Source organism: Rhinoraja longicauda, chromosome 13, assembly GCF_053455715.1.
Source record: "Rhinoraja longicauda isolate Sanriku21f chromosome 13, sRhiLon1.1, whole genome shotgun sequence".
NCBI classification, from domain to species: Eukaryota; Metazoa; Chordata; class Chondrichthyes; order Rajiformes; family Arhynchobatidae; genus Rhinoraja; species Rhinoraja longicauda.
Window position 1 is genome coordinate 38,899,800 of NC_135965.1, and position 23,724 is coordinate 38,923,523.

The 23,724-nt window shown below is 43.2% G+C and overlaps 1 protein-coding gene across 1 annotated transcript in view; it reads left to right on the plus strand.

The window, feature by feature from the left end:
• Positions 1 to 455: 455 nt before the first annotated feature.
• The window catches only part of pik3cb (phosphatidylinositol-4,5-bisphosphate 3-kinase, catalytic subunit beta), a 183,583-nt gene continuing 160,314 nt past the window's right edge, over positions 456 to 23,724 (plus strand). The window contains exon 1 of the mRNA XM_078410822.1: positions 456 to 747. The gene's annotated coding sequence lies outside the window, so the exon portion shown is untranslated. The remainder of the gene's footprint in view (positions 748 to 23,724) is intronic.

A 23,724-nucleotide genomic window follows, 5' to 3' on the forward strand; every position in this document is an offset into this window, starting at 1 on the left:
AAGAGCCTTAACATTAAACCTATCATTATATCAGATAACCAAACAGTCCAGAACTCTACATGACTCCAAAAATGAAAGACAACAAATATTTTCTTCGCATTAGATATGCTAAAAACATGTTAAAATTTAATCTTACTTACATATATTGTAAATACTACAAACCCTTTCTCTATAACCCTTTCGCTCTCCAGGAAAAGGGAGCCGTGTTGAATGTAGGTGAAGTAATCCGCTGATATATTTCTGCGCTTCGCAGCATAACTTTATGGTGCAACTAATTATTAAATTGGTTTAAAGAAGAGAAATTACTAGTTCCACCGAAGGAGGGCCCTGTGCATGTGTATTTCCGGGTGAAATCTCGACTGATTTTCCTGCTTTGCACTTTGAGTCGGAGTTTGGGGTTTGTGTTCTCGACAGCCGGGGTGTTGTTTGGTTGGGGTTGGTTGGTTGGTTGGTTGGTTGGTTTGCCCTGTAACCAACCTCGTCAGAAGTTACCGTTCAAACGGCAGGAGAAGTTACAGCGCGGAGTGAACTGACAAACAAACAAACACACACAGCTCGCCTCAGCGGTGATGACTGGCCGCTTGAAGATCAAAAGACGCAGAGGAGAGCGAAATTAATGGACTTTGGCTTGAAAGTAGCGGCAAGGCTGTTGTCTTGAGACTGTTGAGAATATTTTCAACGTTGGGTTGATTAAACCACCATCACTGATTCATCTCGGAGCGACACGGGCAATCGTCTCTTTGGAAGGTATATTTTCTGTTGTTGAGTTCCAGTGTTCTGTTGTTTCTGTGTTGTTGAGGTGTGCGTTTGTTTTAAAGGTATTTTCTGTTGTTGAGGTGTGCGTTTGTTTTAAAGGTATTTTCTGTTGTTGAGGTGTGCGTTTGTTTTGAACAAGGTGTTTGTTCTGTGGATGTAGTTAGTCGATCAGTAAAGGGGTTGTTGCATTGTGACTAGTGTTGGAGTGGAGTTTAGGGTGTTCCTGTTCACTTCGGTGTGGAGTTTGTGTTGTTTTTGTGTGTGCGTTTTCCTTTCAGAGTTGTAAGTGTGCGAGCGTTAGTTAGTTCGTGTTGGGATGGGGCTGACTGAGACGGGACTCTGCAGGTAGATGCAGCTGTTGAAGCTACGCTCATGGCTGGGCTGGGCTGGGAGGTGGCCGGATCGCTGGGGCTTTGTAGCACCCAGCCCACCCAGGGTCTAATAATCGGCGTGTCTCCCTCCCGGCGCCGTCTTTCATTGGAACAAATGGTGTCTGCCTCAAAATGCTGCGTGTCTCAAAGGCTCGATCTGACCTGGTCAGGAGAGGCTGTGTTTTGCTCTAAATTCCAACATCCTCTGCATAGTCACAGAGTGAGTGGCACAGTCACACAGCGTGGAAACAGGCCCTTCGGCCCAACTTGCCCACACCGTCCTACACATGCCCCAATCTACACGAGTCCCACCTGCCTGCGTTTGCCCCTATATTCCCTCTAAACCTGTCCTCTCCATTTACCTGTCTAATTTTAATAATAATAATAATAAAACATTTATTTTATATAGCGCTTTTCAGGATACACAAAGACGCTTTACAGAGCAAACAAGACATACAAACAAACAAAAGATTTGTCATGCATCAAGTGTTTAACATTCTCCCTTTCACTCAGCTATGGTTCCTGTTATTTTTTTAATTTTACATTATAGGCGGGGCGTCATGTTTTTTTTTGTTTTTTTTGTACGTCCGTGTTTACTGCTTTGGTGTCACGTTAACGAAGCTTCGCCAGCGCTCGGCAGTGGGTTTCTGAAACCCGGGGGACGGGTGCTGTGTGATCCATTGCAGAGCCAGATGACAATAAAAGTCTTGACTGCGCTTCGCTTTCGCCAGTGGGGAGGTGATTCGCGTCTCGTCCATTCAGTCTGATGTCATTTCAGGCCAGTCACAAGTGACCCGGCTTCTGAGTCTAAATCCCAGCGATGTTAAACTTGCGAAATAAGCCAGAGGGCTGCACTGCGGTGAAGATTAAGAGCGCTACTGTTTTGGCCAGTCACTCTGTAATAGTCATCTGTCCCTTTCCCTCCATAGATGCTGCCTGACTCACTGAGATCCTCCAGCACTTTGTGTTTTGCTCAAGATTTCAACATCCTCAGTGTGGAAGATAGACACAAAATAGAAGATAGGTCAGCCGCGATTAAATGGCAGAGTAGACTTGATGGGCCGAATGGCCTAATTCTACTCCCATCACTTACGACCTTATGACACAAAAAGCTGGAGTAACAGCGGGTCAGACAGCATCTCTGGAGAAAAGGAATAGGTGACGTTTGCTCCTGAGATGCTGTCTGACCTGCTGAGTTACTCCAGCTTTTTGTGTCCGTCTTTGGTTTAAACCAGCATCTGCAGTTCCTTCCTACACATCCTCTGTATAGAGACATAAAATGTGGAAACAGGCCCTTCGGCCCAAATTGCCCACACCGACTATCATGTCTCATCCATACTAGTCCCACCTGCCTGCGTTTGGCCCATATCCCTCTAATCCTGTCCTAGCCATGTACCTGTCCAATATATCATGTGCAGGAAGGACCTGCAGATGCTGGTTTAAACGGAGGATAGACCCAAAATGCTGGAGTAACTCAGCGGGACAGGCAGCATCTCCGGAGAGACGGAATGGGTGATGTTTCGGGTTGAGACCCTTCTTCGGACTAGAATGTATCTTGTGTCTACATTCTGTAATATTGCACGCCCAACTCTATGACAGTACGATGAAAAGCATTCTTTTAATTGTGGTACACAAGCTGTAGATTCTGAACCGAAAGTGTAGACAATTCATTGAAAAATTGATTGTGGATGTTCTAAACTGGCTTTGGTACTTAAAAAAAAAATGGTGTTAAGTATATGCGGAGTGTTGAGATTTCTACAACACATTAAAATCTCAGAAGTAACTTTTGGAGTTAAGCCACAAAATAAATTCATGCCACTTTGCCAAAAGGAAAGTTTCAAAAACAGCAAGGTATGGATGTCTTGTTAATATGCTTTAAATTATGTTGGCTGAGTATAATCTTGATCAATAATACTCATTTGCGTCCTTTCAAAATATTGCCGTGGAATCTAATTTTTAAAAATCCACTTAAGAGGTTAGAATGTGTCTCTTTTGAAGGATTACTCATCCCGCCTCTGTTGTTGCGTTCTCTGGAGTGGTACTTGATCTCAAAGCCATCTGACTTGCAGATGACAGTGAATGAGGATCCCTTTTTTGGAGATTTTTCTTCATTTAAGTTCGATAAATATATTGATGATGTAATATCACCCCTTGTTTTGCAGATTTTCCACTAATTCAAGCAGCAAAATGTATACTTCAACATTTGAGGAACTGTTGATATAATTGAACTCGATGCTTATCTTTGCTTAATTCACATTTGAAAAACAGGGCACTTATTGGATCCAGAATTGGTTAAGGATGAAGCAGCATCCTTAATCGAGCTGTATCTCCTGAGCACATCTGAACGCCGAATTTCCACAACTCTGAGACCTGAGTAAGATTATGATTTTCATTAGTCAAGAAATAACATCCTTGTGTGTGTGGATTTTGTTTTTGATTCTGGAGAAACTTTCCAAACTTTACCCTTGAAGATGAAACATTGAAAGGTTAACATGAACAAATTAAATATCACCAAGTAAATCACTAGAGTAATTTATGTGAAGGAACAGCAGATGCTGGTTTAAACCGAGGAGTAATTTATTGTTTGCCACCTCCCCCCCCCCCAAAAAAAAATTGGGTTTCTAAAAAAAGATGTACCAAATATGTCTTTGAATAAAATGAAAGAAACACATAACAGATTGGTAAGGTATCCAGAAACCTGGACTATCCGGTTTCCTTCACTTGTGATGGGTGTGAAATGGCATCAGACTGAATGTGTTGGTCAGACTGCCTTTGGAGTATTGTGAGCAATTTTGGGCCCCGTATCTGAAGAAGGATGTGCTGGCTAGCGCTGGAGAGGGTCCAGAAGAGGTTTATGAGAATGATCCCAGGAATGAGTGGGTTATTATATGATGAGCATTTGGCAGTGCCAGGGGGACCTCATTGAAACTTACCGAATAGTGAAAGGCCTGAATAGAGTGGCTATGGAGAGGATGGTTCCACTAGTGAGAGAATCTAGCCTCAGAATAAAAGGACGTTCCTTTAGGAAGGAGATGAGGATGATTTTTTTTAGTCAGAAGGTGGTAAAGCTGTGGAAGCCAAGTCAATGGATATTTTTAAAACAAAGATAAATTCTTGATTAGTACGGGTGTCAGGGGTTATGGGGAGAAGCCAGGAGAATGGGGTTAAGAGGGAAAGATAGATCAGCCTTGATTGAATGGTGGAGCAGACTTGATGGGTCAAATGGCCTAATTCTGCTCCTATCACTTATGAACAGATAAGTATTATGAACACATTCAGATATTTATTTAAATCCAACAATGAACCCGGGGAATGTTTGTAAATTGTTGGAGGACAATCATCTCAAGGGTTATCTTGATTATCCTCTGAATATCATTGCTGGAGTTCTCCAGGTCAATGCCCTGGTCATAACCATCTTCAGTTGCTTCATAATGAGGAAGTTTGGTTACGTTGTGATCAGTTCGTTTCCTTTGTCATCAGATAATGAAGCTGGTCATGGCTGTATACCAGACCTGGGCGACCAAGAGGGAAGTGTAAGAGAACCTGGTAATCTTCTTTGAGGTTCAATGACATTGCTCTCCTTAAATTCATACCATTAACAAACTAGGAGTTTATTACAAAGAAGACACAAAATCAGAAAAGTCATACAATGCTGCAAGACTAGGTTGGGAAGCAATACCAAGATAAGTCAACAATGTGATTGAGCATGTCCCCTTGCTAAGCTGAAGCTGGCATCCTATCTTCTATGATCACATGTATTCACAATGCCAACCATCTATTCACTGTATGAATAGTGTGTTTTGACTGCAAGTTGCAAAGCTGTTGCAATCCACAGTATCAGAACTCCAGTGGATGCAAGTCATCCTTAATCCTGAGGGACAAAGACATTTATCCAGAGGGGCATGGACAGCAGGCATGTGGGAAGAGCTAACACTTGTAATTCCAATGTTTTTCATTTAATCCATCTGAGTTTTATTCTGAGTTAGAAAAGTATTGCTTTTCCTTCATTGTTGGTGAGTCAAAAATCTTGGAATTGTGTCTTGGGAAAGGAAATTAAATGTTTGGTTTGTTTTAATGGAGATGAAAGCATGCATACATCCCTTTCCCAAGTTGACTTGGAAAGTCACTTAACTCTCGTTCAGCTGTCGGAATGTTGTAGCTATTATATATGCATTGGCATTACTTTGGGGAAAGGCAGGCCAATGTCATTGCTTGGCTGATACATATTTCTCATGAAAACCTAAAAACGTGTTTAGGTTAGAGATACAGTGTGGAACCAGGCCCTTGGGCTCCATGCCGACCAATGATCACCCTGCACTAGTTCAATCCTACACACTATGGCCAATTAACAGAAGCCAATCCACCTACAAATCTTTGGAACGTGGAAGGGAATCAGAACACTTGGAGAAAACCCACATGGTCACGGGGAGAATGCATAAACTCCATACAGACAGCAGCCCGAGTCAGGATCGATCTCTGCTCTCTGACGCCGTAAGTTAGTAACTCCATGCTGCACCACTGTGCCACTCTAAATTGGCTAATGTGTCTAATTTATCTCTTTGTTTCTCTTCTGTAGATGCTGCGCAAATATTTCCAGAATATTCTGTATTTGTTTGTTAATATTTGTCATTACTATATTTACTATTGTCTGATATGCTGAATATTTCTCCTTTTTATTCTCCTCATTTAAGACCTTTGGCATCTTTTTCTTTTTCTTACTTCACAATGGGCGGCACAGTGGTGCAGCTGTAGAGTTGCCGCACGTCCTGACTATGGGTGCTGTCTGTATGGAGTTTGTACGTTCTCCCCGTGACCTGCATGGGTTTTCTCCAAGATATTTGGTTTCCCCCACACTCCAAAGATGTACAGGTTTGTACGTTAATTGGCTTGGTATAAATGCAAATTGTTCCTAGTGTGTAGGATAGTGATAATGTACGGGGATCGCTGGTCGGTGCGGACTCGATGGGCCGAAGGGCCTGTTTCTGCGCTGTATCTCTTAACTAAACGAAGCTAAACTTGTGGCATTTTTGGTTATAGTCCACAGTCTTCATAAATAATAGACACAGAGTTTAGGAATATATTAAATAATTTATTAGAACAGTATATAGGCCAAATACAAATATTGCAACTGGTTATTCCTATTTTTTTCTTTTGTGAGTCATTTATGGGCTTTGTGTAAATAACTTGACTAACTTGATTTAACAATGGAAGGGTAAATACTATTTTCCGCAGGCCATGTTGACATTGAAAAGCTTTTGTTTTTGTTCCAGTTTAATTGCACGGACACAATCTCCGGCACATGAACCAAGGGTACAGATAACAAATGAGCAATGGCAAACAATTCAACATGGTGGGCATCATCACCCTCTCTCTCTGGCCCTCCCCCATCCTACTCGTACTAGTTTTACCGCCGTCCTGTTGAGTTCCACTGTCGGTATCGCTCATTATCATCTATCCCACAGCCAACAATGGGCCATTGTGGGCTCCACATTTCCATGATTATTATTGCTTTTGGCATATCTTCCATTCATTTGTGCTAAGTACCTTCTATATTTCTTGTTCCCCTTTCCCCTGACTCTCGTTCTGAGGAAGGGTCTCGACCCGAAACATCCCAGATTCTTTTTCTCCACAGATGCTGCTTGAACTGCTGAGTTACCCCAGCTTTTTGTGTCTTTCTTCTGGTGGGCATCATAGTTGATCTAAACTTGTTATCTGTTTGCAGTCATCTTTTAATCTTATCATTGCAATTGTTTAAAGATGCATGGTTAATTTGTTCATACTTTGAGGACAGTTTAATTTAGTTTATCGTCACACTGGGGTACAGTGAAAAGCTTTTTGTTGCGTGTTATCCAGTTGGCGGGAAAGACTATACGTGATTACAATCAACCCATCCACAATGAATAGATACATGATAAAGGGAATAATGTTTAGTGCAAGGTAATGTTCGATTAAAGATAGTTGGTGGGTCTTCGATAAGGTAGATAGCAACTCAGGACTGCTTTTTGGTTATTGGTAGGATTGTTCAGTTGCCTGATAACAACTGGGAAGAAACTGTCCCTGAATTTGGAGGTGTGCATTATCACACTTCTGTACTTCTTGCCAGATGTGAGAGGGGTGATGAGGGAGTGACCGGGGTGAGGCTCGTCCTTGGTGGCCTTGCTGAGGCAGCGTGGTGTAGATGGGGTCAATGGAAGTGGGGTTGGTTTGGATGATGATCCAGGCTGCGTCCACAATTCTCCAAAATTTCTTGCCATCTTGGATGGAGCTGTTCCCAAACCATGCTGTAATGCATCCCGATAAAATGCTTTCTACGGTGCATGTATAGAATCTGCAGTTGTTACACGGAGTTGACATTTTTTTTGCAGACTATGAATCATCAGTCTGAAGAAGGGTCTCGACCCATTCCTTCTATCCTGAGATGCTGCCTGACCCGCTGAGTTACTCCAGCATTTTGTGATACCTTTGAATCATAGTTAATATCTTTCAGTCTGGTATTTTTTAATATATGATGTAAGCCATCAGAAACTAATTTACAGTGGTGTTAGAAAGAAAAATGTGAATGTTGTCTATCTACATATGAAATGATCTATTTTCTTAAAAACAAAACTTGAATTTTCAACACCATTGGTTGTGGATGCAAATAGGGGAGATGGGACAAGTGCTCTTAAATACTAAGTGCTAAATACCAAGTCTGCACCGACCAATGATCCCCGCACATTAACATCACCCTACACACACTAAGGACAATTTACACTTATACCAAGCAAATTAATCTACAAACCTGTATGTCTTTGGAGTGTGGGAGGAAGCCGAAGATCTTGAAGAGAACCCACGTGGTCACAGGGAGAATGTACAAACTCCATACAGGCAGCACCCGTAGTCGGGATCGAACCCGGATCTCTGGCGCTGCAAGCGCTGTGTGGCAGCAACTCTACCACTGCGCTACAGTGCCGCTCTCAGTTCCAAATATCTATTTGGAAAAGAAAAAAACTTGAATTTTCAATACCATTGATCGTTGGTGAAGTCTGAAGAAGGGTCCAGACCTGAAATGTCACCTAATTCTTGATTAGTAGAGGTGTCAGAGGTTATGGGGAGAAAGCAGGAGAATGGGGTTAGGAGCCATGATTGAATGGCGGAAAGGCCTAAATCTATTCCTTATGACCTATCCGTCCTCTCCCCCGATGCTGCCTAACCTGCTGTGTTCCCCCAGCATTTTTGATCGCGAATCCATCATCTGTAGTTTCTCCTGTACTCAGTTTATCCAAACTTTCTTCATGGCTATAATGTTCCTGTCTTGGAAACACCCTTGCAAATCTGCTCTGCATCCTCTCCCACAGTTGTACTGTTCCTATAATGAGTGGCACTCCCAATATTCGACCTCGGGCCTAGATCAAGATAAAGCCAGTGAAATCACACTAAACAATCGTGCAGCATTTGAGTCCATCAATGAGTGCAATTCAGAACTTGGTGCATCTAAATACACTGAGAAAGATATAGATCATTCCCTCAAAGGCTCCTCATTTATCTCTCCAAGTATGGAAAATTAAAGTTTATGAAAGCTTGAACTGGCATGAGGCAGCCAATTACATTCAATTTAAATTAAATGACTTTTTAATATATCAAATTTCTTCATTCTAATTCTCAGCAGTTGTAAAACCGGCGGTGAGAGGAAGAAAATGAGGAAGAATTTTTAATTGATATCTAATGTAAACTTCCATTTAGTGAGTGTTAAATTGGTACACTTACTGTGATATAAAGTTTGGAATCTCCCCTGATTCCTAAGCCTGCGAATAAAGGTTGTCAGATAGAAGAGTAAGTGCGGGAATAAATAGGTTGTTTCAGGTGGTCACACTGTGATTAATGGGGTACTGCTGTGGTCAATGCTTATGCCAATTTGGCTCAGCAGACTGAATATGTCATTCACCAGGCCCACCATGATGTAGAGCCCTTCTTCCTCCGCCTCTGCCTCCAAGCCCTTTTCTAAGGGAAGGAACCCTCTCCTCCTCCTCGGGTTGACCCCTTCTCCCGTCTCCAACATTTCCCCTCTTCTTGGAGCCCCTCATGACAGCCTTTTACCCTCGAGTCTGAAGAAGGGGCCCAAACCTGTAACGTCACTTATCCATTTTCTCCAGTGATGCTGCTTGACCCACTGAGTTACTCCAGCTGTTGGTGTCCTTTTCTATAATGATTCCTAGTCTGTAACTAACATGGAACTGAGTAGGAAGGTGTATAGATGGGGCGCGGACAGAAAATTGTTGTAGTTGAATGGTAGAAAGAGGCTTGGGAAGGTGGAGATAGGGGTGTGAATGATTTACTTCTGCCCCATTTCTCTCGTTCTTTTGAAATAAATGGGTGTCGGCTTGTATCGACACACAATGTGACAAGTTTCAAATTTCCTTTGAAATTCTGAGAAACAAATCTCAAATACCAGGAAGCAGTAAAGTCTGCTAGAGCACAATACTTCTCCGACCTTATTTCCAAAAACTCTCATAACTCCAAGGTCCTATTTAGAACAATTACCTCTGTCATATGTCCCGCCCCCAGTACCAGCTTAGTTGGGTCCCCTGCTAAGTGCGAAGAATTCGCTAAATTTTTCACCAACAAAGTTGAGAACATTAGAATGAACATTTCCCCTCCCACCCGTGACCTAGCTGTCTCACTAGTCTGTTCATCTAAATTGGACTGCTTCCAACCCGTCACTCTATCCTCCCTTGCAAAGCTTGCCTCCGCTATGAAACCTGCAACCTGCCCCCTTGATCCTGCCCCCACTGCCCTTCTGAAGGATGTCATTGCAATAGCCGGTCCCAGCATCCTCTCTATTATCAACAGTTCTCTGGCCACTGGCACTGTTCCAACCAGTTTCAAGCACGCGGTGGTCCAGCCCCTACTGAAAAAACCTAACCTAGACCCCACCTTGCCTAGCAACTACAGACCCATTTCCAAACTGCCATTCCTGTCAAAAGTCCTTGAAAAGGCAATTCTAAACCAATTAGTGCCCTACCTGCACCAATACACCATCCTGGAAAGTTTCCAGTCAGGTTTCAGAGCCCACCACAGCACAGTCTGCCTTGTTGAAGGTACACAACGACCTGCTTCTCGCCATCGACACCGGCGACTGCAATCCTGCTCCTTCTCGACCTCAGCGCAGCGTTCGATACAGTGGACCACACCATCCTTATTGACCGTCTCCGGTACGCGGTTGGCATTGATGGCACTGCCCTGAGCTGGTTCGCTTCGTACCTCAAAGATAGGAGTTTCGCCATCAACATAGGCAGTTATTCCTCTGCTCCATCTAGCCTCTCCTGCGGAGTTCCACAAGGCTCCATCCTAGGCCCCATTCTCTTCTCTCTATACATGCTCCCCCTTGGCCAAATCATTCAAAGGCACGGCATTTCTTTCCACTGCTATGCCGATGACACTCAGCTTTACCTCCCCCTGAAACCCAACAACCAGTCAAATTTAAACAGCCTCTTACACTGCCTTGAGGACATAAAATGTTGGATGGCACAGAACTTCCTCTAATTAAATGAGAGCAAGTCTGAGGTCATCCTATTCGGCCCCCCCGACTCCATCAAATCGATAACAGGCAGTCTTGGAAGTCTATCCTACCTAGTCAAACCGCATGTCAAAAACCTCGGCATGATATTTGACTCTGCATTAAAATTTGATAAGCAAGTCAACGCTGTGGTAAAAGCCAGCTTCTTCCAACTTCGAACCATAGCTAAAATCAAACCTTTCCTCCAATTCGACGACACAGAAAAAATCATTCACGCTTTCATTTCCTCCCGCCTAGACTACTGCAACTCCCTATACACTGGGATCAGCCAATCTTCCCTGTCCCGCCTGCAACTGGTCCAAAACGCCGCAGCGAGACTCCTGACGGGTACCCGTAAAAGGGACCACATCACCCCGATTCTGGCCTCTCTCCACTGGCTCCCTGTATGGTACAGAATCAACTTCAAGCTCCTCCTATTCACGTATAAAGCCCTAAATGGACATTCCCCCCCCTACATCAAAAATCTTCTAACCCCCCTCTCTAACTCCAGGTCCCTCAGGTCGGCCGACTTGGGGCTACTCACTATCCCACGGTCTAGGCTTAAGCTCAGGGGTGGCCGCGCTTTTGCGGTTGCAGCTCCTAGACTGTGGAACAGCATCCCTCTCCCCATCAGAACTGCCCCCTCCATCGACTCCTTTAAGTCCAGGCTCAAAACCTATTTCTACTCTCTAGCGTTTGAGGCTCATTGAGGAGGCGCTGTGAACTGTTTGCGTGCTACTGTATGTTTCATTTTTTTTCCTTAGTACCTAATCAGATGTACAGCACTTTGGTCAACGTGGGTTGTTTTTAAATGTGCTATACAAATAAAATTGACTTGACTTGAGATGTCCCGGTAATGGGATATGTAGAGTGTCTGTTACAGGGGCCCCATTTTGGACTTTAAAGTTGCTGATTCATTATCAGCTGGTGAAATTTAGAAGTTAGTGCCAAAGTTGGATGCTTAAAAACATGGTCATGCCACGCTGAGTCTGCTTTGCAGGCTTTGAATAAGCCATTCTATCCAAGAATTCTGTGGGCTTTAGCACCTCGTTTTGATCTGCATACCAAAGGAATTCAAAATAAAGCCTTGTGATTGTTGATGTAATGCATCTTGTTGACAGACTATGTCCTTGTGAGTCTTTCTTCAAAGCCAGTAATCTGCAGGAGGTAGATTACATAGCTTGGCAAATTCTGATTTTAAACGTTGGCTGATCAGATAGGAATGATTGTTTACAGTAGTTGCACACAGGCATTTTGGATTTACAAAAGTGAACTTGTGTAACTTTCTCACTTTTCTAAATTCATACAGCATTTTCAGCTGACGGTAGCTAGGGATATTTAATTATGGATGTCAGGCCTTTGTTCAATTTCTCCAGTAATAGTAAATAGGGTGGCACAGTGGTAGAGTTGCTGCCTGACGGCTCCAATGTCCCGGGCTTGATTCTGACTATGTTGCTGCCTGTGCAGAGTTTGCACATTCTCCCTATAGTGACACAAGGAACTGCCGATGTTGAAATCTTGAGCAAAACACAAAGTGGTGGAGCAACTCAGTGGGTCAGGCAGCATCTGTGGAGAGAATTGGCAGACAACATTTCGCATCAAAGCCTTTCTTCATACTGATTGTAGATGGGGGAAAGAAAGCTGGAAAAGAGAAATGGGGCAGGACAAAGCCTGGCAAGTGATGGGTGGAGACTGATGGGTGAAATAAGGCAAGAGGTGAAAAGCAGCTGAAAGGGTGTCGGATAAGGAGAGAAGAGGGGAAGAGAAATGTAAAGCTGATGGGAGGGATATAAGGGAGAGGGGGAGGCGAAAGATGTTCTGAAAAAAAACAAGCTATTGGTTATCCTGACAGGCAAGCAGATGTAAAGGCCATATGCTGAATCATAGTTAACATCTTTTCTGTTCCTGAATGCCAATCCTAAGGCAGGATTTGAGGACCTGGGCCATGAACTAGTCAAATAAAGGTAAGACAGTGCACAGTGGACCATTAGTTTATTTTCAAAGCAGAGATTAACAGGTTCTTGATTAATAGGGGTGTCAAAGGTTATGGGGAGAAGCTAAAGGAATGGGATTGAGAGGGAAAGATTGATCAGCCGTGAATGAATGGTGGAGTAGACTTGATGGGCCGAATGGCCAGGTTCTGCTCCTATGACTTATTCTGGACTCTCAACTGTGCTATTTTGTTTCAGCCTTTTTGTGAAGTCGAGTTCCTATGCAAACAAAAATTAGTTTTGTCTCAAATGCCTGACCTGCTGAGTTACTCCAACTTTTTGTGTCTACCCTCCATGATGTTGCTTGACACACTAGCACTTTTTTTGTTTGCTCAAGGTTCCATCATTGTGTCTCCAGTTTATCAATCTGATTTGTACCCACTGAAAGAACGAGGACCCACAATCTTCTGCACAAAGAAATTCATCCTTAACATAATCTTTGCTATCCTTTCAAAATGGTGTGGATGAAGAGTACTTCAGTTTGGTTTATTGTCACATGTACCGAAGTACAGGGAATTCTCTGCCACAAGGCAGTGGAGGCCAATTCACTGGATGGTTTCAAGAGAGAGTTAGATATAGCTTTGAGGGCTAACGGAATCAAGGGATATGGGGAGAAAGCAGGACAGTACTGATCTAGGATGATCAGCCACGATCATATTGAATAGTGGTGCTAGCTCAAAGGGCCGAATGGCCTACTCCGGCACCTATTTTTTTAATGTTTCTATGAAAAGCTTTGGTGGATTGGGTGCTAATTGAAGTGTGAGATGCTGCTCTTCCTGATAGATCAGAAGGGTGTAAATGATTGAGATTGGATCTGCTAGATGGCGCATGACAACGTGCTATTTTGACTGCTTGAAATGTACAATCTGGATAAACAGTATGACTGTCTCTAATGGAGATAATAGAGATTCCTAAAATTCTTCTAAAAGGTTGTGACGTAGATGTGAGATTACCAAACTGTGTTTTTCCCCTTCGGCGAAATTTGTTTTCTTTCGTCCCCACCCTGAACTCCAGTCTAATTTATATAACTTTAAAAAATATTATTGTGGCCTCCTCTCCTATCTTTACTGCACACTCCTTGGAGAGTCCACATCCCCAACCCCCCACAGCTTGAAACTGAAGCAGTCGATGTAATAGCTGTTAATTGCACACTTGCTCGAAAGGGAAGTCTTGACTCTTCAGCCTGAGGCTGATTGTGATTTCACACTTCTCCATTTTGTAAATGTAATTTCAGTAATCCAGCCCAGTGGTGCTGACAAGAAGGTTGTTTTAATCCTCGGAGATGTGAAAGAGCTGTGTGGTTTACTTGACATAGATGATAAGATTGATGTCCTGTTTCTATCGCTAACAGTCTTCCAGCTAAAAGACACAAAAGTGCTGGAATAACTTGGCGAGTGGCACAACATCTCTGGAAAACCTGGATAGGTAACGTTTCGTGTCGGGACTCTTTTTCAGACTGGCGTTTCGGGTCTGGATGCTTTAGTGTGAGTAAGGGTCTCAACCCGAAACTTCACCCATCCATGTTTTCCAGAGATGCTGCCTGATCTGTACTATTCTACACGCGAGGGTCGATTTACAATTTTACTGAAACCAATTAACTCTATGACTCTATAATTAACCAACAAACCTGTACGTCTTTGGAATTTGAGAGAAAACCAGAGCACCCAGAGAGTACCTACGCAGTCACAGGGAGAATGTCCAACCTCCAAAGTCCTTTGCGTCATCAACACGCCAGGGTCGATGTACAATTTTACTGAAACCAATTAACTCTGACTAAAATTAACCTACAAACCTGTAAGTCTTTGGAATGTGAGAGAGAACCAGAGTACCCAGAGAGAACCCACGCGGTCACAGGGAGAATGTACAACCTCCAAAGTCCTTTGCGTCGTTTTTATTTTGGTAATCCCGCATCTGCGGTTCCTGGTGTCTTGCAATTAAGTGGAAAAATTGTGCTTTTGTTCGAAAGCAGTTCCTCTCCCAGAAGGATAAAGTCACTTCCACTAATGTAATTTTCCATCTGCCTGGGCTAATCACCTTTCTTCAGTTTGACAGATGCTGTGGCTCATTTTCACCTTGTTTCCAGATAAGATGTTGGTTCCCAATGTAATTGGTGGAGGAAAATTAACTTTTATGATGAAGGCTAGATATCCTCAAATGTAGACACAAGAGAGTGCAGATGCTCGAATCTTGAGCAAAAATAACCTGCTGGAGGAACTCAGTGGGTCAGGCAGCATCTGTGGAGGGGGATGGACAAATAACATTTCAGATCTGTGCCCTACTTTTAATCCTCAAATGCAATTTTACATTGTCCTATTACAATTGGCATAGAACCTGTGTGCTTCAGATGCGTCTCCTTCTTGAACACCTTCTGCGGCATCAGGAAGATGCAGAGAAACAGAATAATGAGGGAGGGATTTCTTTCCTCTAGCCTTTTATGAACCAGATAGCTACTGTTCAGCAAGTTTGAGCTCCTTGTTGCACTATCTGCTAATAATTCCTTTATTCATGCTTATATTGAAAACGGAATGAACAGAAATGGTTTGGAGGGACATTCAAACCATTGGTTGAATGGGTCAAGTTAGGGCAAATGGAACTAGCTCGGATGGGGCATCTTCGGTGGCACGGACGACTTGGGCCGAAGGGCCTCTTCTGTACGGTATGATTCAATGTCACCTCCCTAAAGGAACATGCTGAATAGAAGGCATCATCCTCTAGTTAATTGCCATTTCAATTTTGAACCCGAGTTTGTGTTAGTTTTTAAACAGGGAAATAATGTTAGCTGAACATTTTTTTTAAGTTGGATACACATGAGGATTATACCGTGCCCTTTGTGTTCCATGACCGAGTTAGAGTTTTCCCAGTTGGACAAAGTTCAATATCCACGATTTTAGTCAGTCCCCGACCTTATGGAATGACCATTCTCGGGCTTCTGCACAGTCCTTCCATATGCTTGGGCACTGTCTGATTCACCTCGACACCAATGTGGACATTTGACTTTGCCCCTGGAACTGGTGTGCTACATTGCTGAGAACAATATCCTGCACTCTGTATCTTATCAAATGTTGATGTCATTTTGTATGGTTGAATTACAGACATCTTGAATGTTTAGGAAGGAACTGCAGATGCTGGTTTAAACTGAAGATAGACACAAAAAGCTGGAGTAACTCAGTGGGACAGGTAGCATCTCTGGAGAGAAGGAATGGGTGACATTTTGGGTCGGGACCCTTCTTCAGAATGAACAAGGGTCTTGAGTGTTTAGTTCAATTATAATTTGGTCTGAATTGAATTTGTATGCTAAATCTATCATACAATACAATACAATATACCTTTATTGTCATTGTACAGGGGTACAACGAGATTTGGAATGCGCCTCCCATACGATGCAATAGATTAATTAGCTAGTCAGTATTAATTTAAACAACCCAATGAAACAAATTAGAACAGTTTTAAAACAGAAAAAAATGCAAGTAGATCTGTGCCGGTTCACTGTGCGATGTGACCATCCGGCTCAGCAGGACCGGTTCATAGCAGCTATGGCCCTGGGGATGAAGCTGTTCCTGAGTCTGGAGGTGTGGGCGTAGAAGGCCTTGTATCGTCTGCCCAATGGTAGAAGTTCGAACAGACTGTTGCAGGGATGTGAAGAGTTTGTGGATGCTAGTGGCTTTTCTGAGGCATCGTGTGTTGTAGATGCCTTCCAAGGCTGGTAGCTGTGTTCCGATAGTCGTCTGAGCTCTATGGACTACCCGCTGAAGAGCTTTCCTCTCTGTCTCCGTGCAGCTGAGATACCACACAGGGATGCCATGCGTTAGGATGCTCTCTATGGTGCAGCGGTAGAAGGTCGTCAGCAGCTGTTGGGAACCAGACTTTTTCAGTGTTCTTAGGTAGAACAGTCGTTGCTGCGCCTTCTTGACCAGCGCAGCGGTGTTAGTGGACCATGTGAGATCCTCCGAAATGTGAGTGTCCAGAAACTTGAAGCTGGACCATGGGGCTCAGAACACAGCGCTGTGGTGTGCCGGTGACAGTGGAGGACATGTGCGGGCCCATTCTCACTGCCTGCGGTCGCTCCAGCAGGAAGTCCAGGTTGTAAATCTGGCATGGTAATTCTATTTTGTGACATCTTTACAATCTTCAGTTTACAGTTCAATTTAGTTTTTTTTGTCAACTGTACCGAGGTACAGTGAAAAGCTTTTGTTGCATGCTATCCAATCAGCAGAAATACGATACATGATTACAATCGAGCCATTTATAGTGTATAGATACATGATAAGGTAATAACGTTTCTATTCACAAAATGCTGGAGTAACTCAGCAGGTCAGGCAGCATCTTAGGAGAGAAGGAATGGGTGACGTTTCGGGTCGAGACCCTTCTTCAGACTGTGAAGACAGCAACGTCCAATCAAGAGGTAGATAGTAGTTCAGCCCTGCTCTCTGGTTGTGGTAGGATCATTCAGTTGCCTGATAACAGCTGGGAAGAAATTGCCCCTGAATCTGGAGGTGTGCATTTTCACATTTCTATACCTTTTGCCTGATGGGAGAGGGTGAGAAGAGGGAGCGGTCAAGGTGTGACTTATCCTTGATTATGGTGCTTCGGTAGTATACTTCTGTATAACGTACTTCAATGTGTTACTGCAACCATTTAATTAATGCATATCCAACTGAAGATAAATTTCTATAGAGACTGAGGAGAAGTTGAGTTGGCATCTCCTGTGATCTTAGTTTGAAGGAATGGGAGGAATGCATAATTGCATAACAGTGAGGAAATAATCAGTTCATTGAAAAAAACCCTTAAATATTAACAATTGAAACCTAATTTTAAATGCTTAATTTTCCCCTGAAGCAAATTTTCGTCTGAGCTAACATTTGAATATTGTCTTAAGGTTGCCTTGCACGATTAGATGGGATTTGTTTTGGAACAAGTTGGAGAAAAGGGCAATGTTTATTTTTGGAGCATTAGAAATGAATGTTTAATTTGGTGTTTCTCAACTGGGGTTTCCTCTACATTTATGTGGAAGCAGGCACATGAAGTTGAAGCTTATTTAAGGGGTGCGTGACAGGAAATGTCTGAATAAAAATTTGTTGGCATTGTTGTGTTGGAACGTGATCAACATGAAATCTTAATTCTGTTTCTTTCCTGGCTTGGTCTTGCCTGCCTATCGGATTCTTTCAGGCATTTTCTTTTATTATCGATTTCCCAGAATTGGGAGTATTTTGCTTTGTTTAGTTTAGAAATACAGTGTGAAAACCAGCCCGCTGAGTCCACACTGACCAGAGAACTCTGTACATTAGTTCTATCCTACACACTAGGGACAATTTATAGAAGCTAATGAACCTACAAACCTGCGCTTCTTTGAAATGTGGGAGGAAACCGGAGCACCCGGAGAAAACCCACGTGGTCACAGGGAGAATGTACAAACTTTGGCTTGCAAATAATTTCTTGACTTTGATCATCAGGTTATCTTGAGTTCAGCACCCGGTGACAGCAACATTTCAGTTAACAGTGGACAAGTACTTGACTGATCAGTAGTTCAGAGAAGTATGGTTTAAGATTCCCCACCCCTTTCCACTTGTGCAGGGACCACTTCCTGTTCAACTGCTTGCTTTACTCTTTCCTTTCCACCCAAACCATCCGCTCCCCAGGTACTTACCCCTGCAACTGCGGGAGATGTAACACATACACCTCCTCCCTCGCATCCATCCCAGGATCCCAGCAGCCCTTCCAGAAGAGACAGAGGTTCATGTGCACCTCCTCTAACCTTATCTACTTCATTCAGTGCTCCCGATGCGGGCTCCTTTACATCGGCGAACCCAAGCATAGACTACTTGGGTACCAAACACTTGCGCTCAGTCTGCCAAAGTCTGCTGGGTCTCTTGGTCGCTAACCATTTTAACTTCGCCTCCCATTCCCTTATTGGCCTTTTATGTCCTGGGCCGCCACCATTGCAAGAGAGAGGCCATACACAAGCTGGCGGAACAACAGACAATAAACTAAACTGAACACAATGGTATGAACATTGAATTTTGGTAACCAACCGACAATCCCTATCCCTCTTATTTATTTTGCTCCCCCTCTCTTCCCTGTCCATCCCTGGGATGTATATCCATTTTCCCACTAGCCCATCCCCCTCATCCCCTTCCACCTATATCCCTCTGGCCTCACATTTCAAGCTTTTATTGTTTCTCCGTTCTCTTCCAGCCGTTTGTCTCCTTTTCATCTTTGGCCTAATTCCACCCATCTGCCGAGGGACCCCACTCACCTGTATCCATTATTTGCCCTGCTTTCTACCCACTACTACAATCGATCTGAAGGAAAGTCCCAACCTAAAGCATTGCCTATCCATGTCCTCCAGGGATGCTGCCTGACTTGCTGAGTTCCTTCAGCACTTTTTTTTTTTTGGCAACGATTTAAAATTGCCGTGGTCATACTTTCAGGGAATATTTAATGATAGTGCTGGTAACAATTTGGAATAGAGTTAAGAAAGAGAATTATAAAATAAGTGTTTCTGTGCACCAGATGAGCATTTAAACTTTTCCTCATAGCAAAAATATCTTTAGTTGATGACATTAGTAACATCACCAACCACCTACCACATCTTCTGTTGCTGGTTTGTATAAGGTGTGTTGTGGTTGAAGAAACAGAATGTAAAGTTTGTCCAAGATGTAAAGCAACAATATATATATATTTTTGAGCAATAACATGTTGACTTATGATTGATATCAGACAGAAAATTAACAAAATCAGTCTGAAGAAGGGTCTAGGCCAGAAACGTCACCCATTCCTTCTCTCTCCAGAGATGCTGCCTGTCCTGCTGAGTTACTCCAACATTTTGTGTCTCCCAGAAAATTAACAAAGGCAGGTTTAAAGAATTATTTTGTATAACTACAGTCATACAAACCCAAGTGCAGCGAGGACATTTCCTCAGGAGGAATTTGGGAATTTTGGGGTAAAACCTTGGGTGAAAACGACAGCTATGCCAGTAGCACTATTTTGATGCGGATATATCAGGTGCATTGGTATCGGGAAATGGAAACTTATTTCTCAATCAAAATGTATTCAGGACTAGCAGGTGTTCTATATCCTGCCCAGCATAGAAATGAAACAAACTAAAAAGAACAGGCGTGTAGGAAGGAACTGCCGATGCTGGATTTCTACTGAAGATAAGGGCAAAGTGCTCGAGTAACTCAGCGGGTCAGACAGCATCTCTGGAGAAAAAGGATGGGTGATGTTGGACTGTCTTTGGTTGTACTAAGGTGTTCAGGATTTCTTTGCACCGTTATTAATTTATTGATATTTAGTTTATTATTACTTATATGTATTGTTTTTACAGCCTGTAATGCTGCTGAAAGTAAGAATTTAATTGTTCCATTGTCAATACATATGACAATGAAAGACTTTTGACTTTTAAATTGTTTGCATTATGTTTCAAAAATGTTTGGTGTTAAGACAGTCCAGTGAGTTAGACCACATCGACATCCTTTGGATGTGCCATCAGTAATATTCCACGCATAACCTCATCAATATTAATTGGACAAATTTGTGAAAATGTGCATTGCTGCCGAAATCTTAAACAATTAAACTTCATTTCTAAGATAAAGGAAATATGGTTAAAAATAGGTGCAATGTCATGCTAAATACAATACAATGTAAACTCTGGAGACGGGACCAGATGTCTGGGATTATTAGTTTATTTTCCTATTGTTTGCTGTACATTCTGATGTGTGGATTGTCTTCATCCTGCTTCTGATCGAATTACAGTTGGGCTTGGTGTTGATTTCTAGATTCATTTAACCCAGGCTGGATTTTGGAGCTGGTTCTCAGTTTCACATTTCTCTGTTACATAAGATCAAGTGGTGTTGTTTTTTTTCCCACGTTAAAATTGTTTGCAGTTCTTCATGTGACAAAGTTAAACAATTCCTATTTTCATAATTTTTTTACTTATTTGGCAGCACCTTGGTTTTTGGAATACCACGGTTGTGGATCTTGGCTAGCCTCTGGATTTGAGCACAGACTCTAAGTCAGGAATGTTCAGACTGTCGTGTTCAGAGGACTGCTCTCGTATCAGAGTACAGGACCATTAAGCCAATTTTGTTTTGCGTGTAACCTGCAAGTGCCCGAAGGCAACTGGGGATATGTGTAGACACCAGACAGGCACAAAGGATAGACACAAAATGCTGGAGCAACTCAGCGGGACAGGCAGCATCTCTGGAGAGAAGGAATGGGTGACGTTTTGGGTCGAGACACCTTCTTCAGACTAATGTCAGGGGAGAGGGCGATGCATAGCTAAGGTGTGAAAATAGGACGAAGGGAATGGAGATCAAGGAAAATGTGGAATAGATTATTGTTATCTGGAAGAAGGTAACAACAAAACAAACAGATAAAATGTAGTTGGAGACAGTAAGACAGGTCGGAGCACTGGGAAGGGGCAGGGATGGAGAGAGAGGGACACAAGGGTTACTTGAAGTTAGATACAATGCAGGTTTGAAAGCACACTGCGCAAAGTTCCACTGTACCTGCGAGACCCTGAACTGAACAGCTGACAACTGCTTCAGTACGAAGAAGACCAGACCCGATCAAGATCAATGCTGGAGAGTCTAGGTGATGGTATTCCTCCAGAGAGGAGTCATTAATTTATTTTTATAGATCTATTCCCACCTCCCCATCTCCTTGGGTTCACTGATATCCCTCCCAATTCTAATTGGTGCTCAAAATCTAGTTATCAAATTAGACAATTGAAACTGTGTTTTTTAAAATCAAACTTGCTTTTACACTGATACCTAGCCTTCTGCCACTTTACTGTCTGGTTGCAACATTCTTGGTCTGAGACACACAAAAAGATATGCAAGATCCACCATACCTGGTGGGTATTGCGTAGCTGTTGTGAACGTGGTATACAGTAATATAACTTTTTTTTTCTGAAAGTGCATTATCCTCCGTACAGTGAGCCAGCTCTGGGGAATATATTGCAGTTATGTTCTTGACAGTGTTTGGGATTTAGAATCCCTTTGCATTTTGTATGTTGTTCTCCATTCGGAAACATGTTCCCAAAGTTGGGGGAGTCCAGAACCAGGGGCCACAGTTTGAGAATAAGGGGTAGGCCATTTAGAACCGAGATGAGGAAAAACTTTTTCAGTCAGAGAGTTGTGAATCTGTGGAATTCTCTGCCTCAGAGGGCAGTGGAGGCCAATTCTCTGAATACATTCAAGAGAGAGCTAGATAGAGGTCTTAAGGATAGCGGAGTCAGGGGGTATGGGGAGAAGGCAGGAACGGGGTACTGATTGAGAATGATCAGCCATGATCACATTGAATGGCGGTGCTGGCTCGAAGGGCCGAATGGCCTCCTCCTGCACCTATTGTCTATTGGCTCTGTTGTGCTCCTCTCCATGTCTTGATGCTTCCAATCAGCACCTGCTTTGAAGAGTTATACGAGGGGAAAACAGAGTTGTTCCTGAACTGTATGTACAGTTTAGTTTACTTTATTACGTGTACCGAGGTACAGTGAAAAGCTTTTGTTGTGTTCTATCCAGTCAGTGGAAAGACAGTGCATGATTACAATCGAGCCATTTACAGCGTATAGATACATGATAAGGGAATAATGTTTAGTGCAAAATAAAGCCAGCAAAGTCTGATCAAGGATAGTCCGCGGGTCACCAATGAGGTAGCTGTTAGTTCAGGAAGGTAAACACAAAATGTTGGAGTAACTCAGCGGGTCAGGCAGCATCTCAGGAGAGGAGGGATGGGTGACGTTTCGGGTCGAGACCCTTCTTCAGACTGATGTCGGGGGAGGGGGCGGGACGAAGATAGGATGTAGTAGGAGACAGGAAGGGGGAGGGGAAAGAGGGACAGAGGAACTATCTGAAGTTAGAGAAGTCAATGTTCACATGTTCTGCTTGGGTCGCTTACAACCCAACCATACAAACATTGACCTCCAATTTTCCACCATTTCCAACACCATCCACCCCCTCCCTTTTCCCTTTTGCCCCCTCCTCCACATACACCTTTCTGTCCCTCACCCCTGTGCCTCACCTGGACTCGCGCCCATTACTCCCCTTCTGCTCCCCCCAACTCCCACATTTCTGGCTTCACAATTTGCATCTCTGTCTCACACATTCTGCGGTAATCTTTGACCTTTGTTTCAACCGTGGCTATCAACAAAAAAACCCTTGTCCTTGTCCACCCATTACTGCCAAACTAAGTCCTGCCTCTCCTTTCCCACCAACCCCCACGTACAATCAGTCTGAAGAACTACACGCCACCTGTACATGGTCTCCAGAGATTCTGCCTGACCTGCTGAGTTACTCCACCACTTTGTCTCCTTTTGTTCCTGAACAGCCCTCTCACACTTCCGAGTGGGCACATTTGCCATGTTGTTGACTAAATAATGGAAGGACTGAGAAATGCTGATGAAGTGACGTGGCTCCTTGAAGGGAAGTTCTGAGTATTTCTACATGAAGTAATTACAACACGAGGGCCCTGAGCAATAGGGAGAGGTTGGACAAGCTAGGACTTTATTCCTTGGAATGCTGGAGCCTGAGGAATGATCTCGTGGAGGTGTATGAAATTATGAGGGGAATAGACAGGGTGAATGCTGAGAATCTTTTACTTGGGGTTGTAGAATCGAGACCCCCGAGGGCATTTCAGGCGAGAGGAAAAATGTAATATGAGCCAGTATGAGGATCTTTTACACTAAGACGGTGGTGGATATATAAGATGAGCTGCCAGAGGAGCTATTTGAGGCAGTTACCCTAATGGGATTGTAAAGACACTTGGACAGGTGCAAGGAGAGGGAAGGGATATGGACGAAATGCGGGAAGATAGGTCTAGTTTAGATGCGGCATCTTAGTGAATATGGACAAGTTGGGCCGAAGGACCTGTTTCCTTGCTCTATGACCCAATGAAATGAAAACAAAAATTATGAGAAATTTATCAAAATAGTTGAAGAGAAAACATTTTCCAGTGTCTTCTGCCATGGATAACAGAGTGGCCATTCATAGTGTTCTCAGATACAATTGGTGAATTAGTTTGAATACAGTAAGTCATACTATGCAAAGATGACAGCAATAAAGAAGGTGCTTAC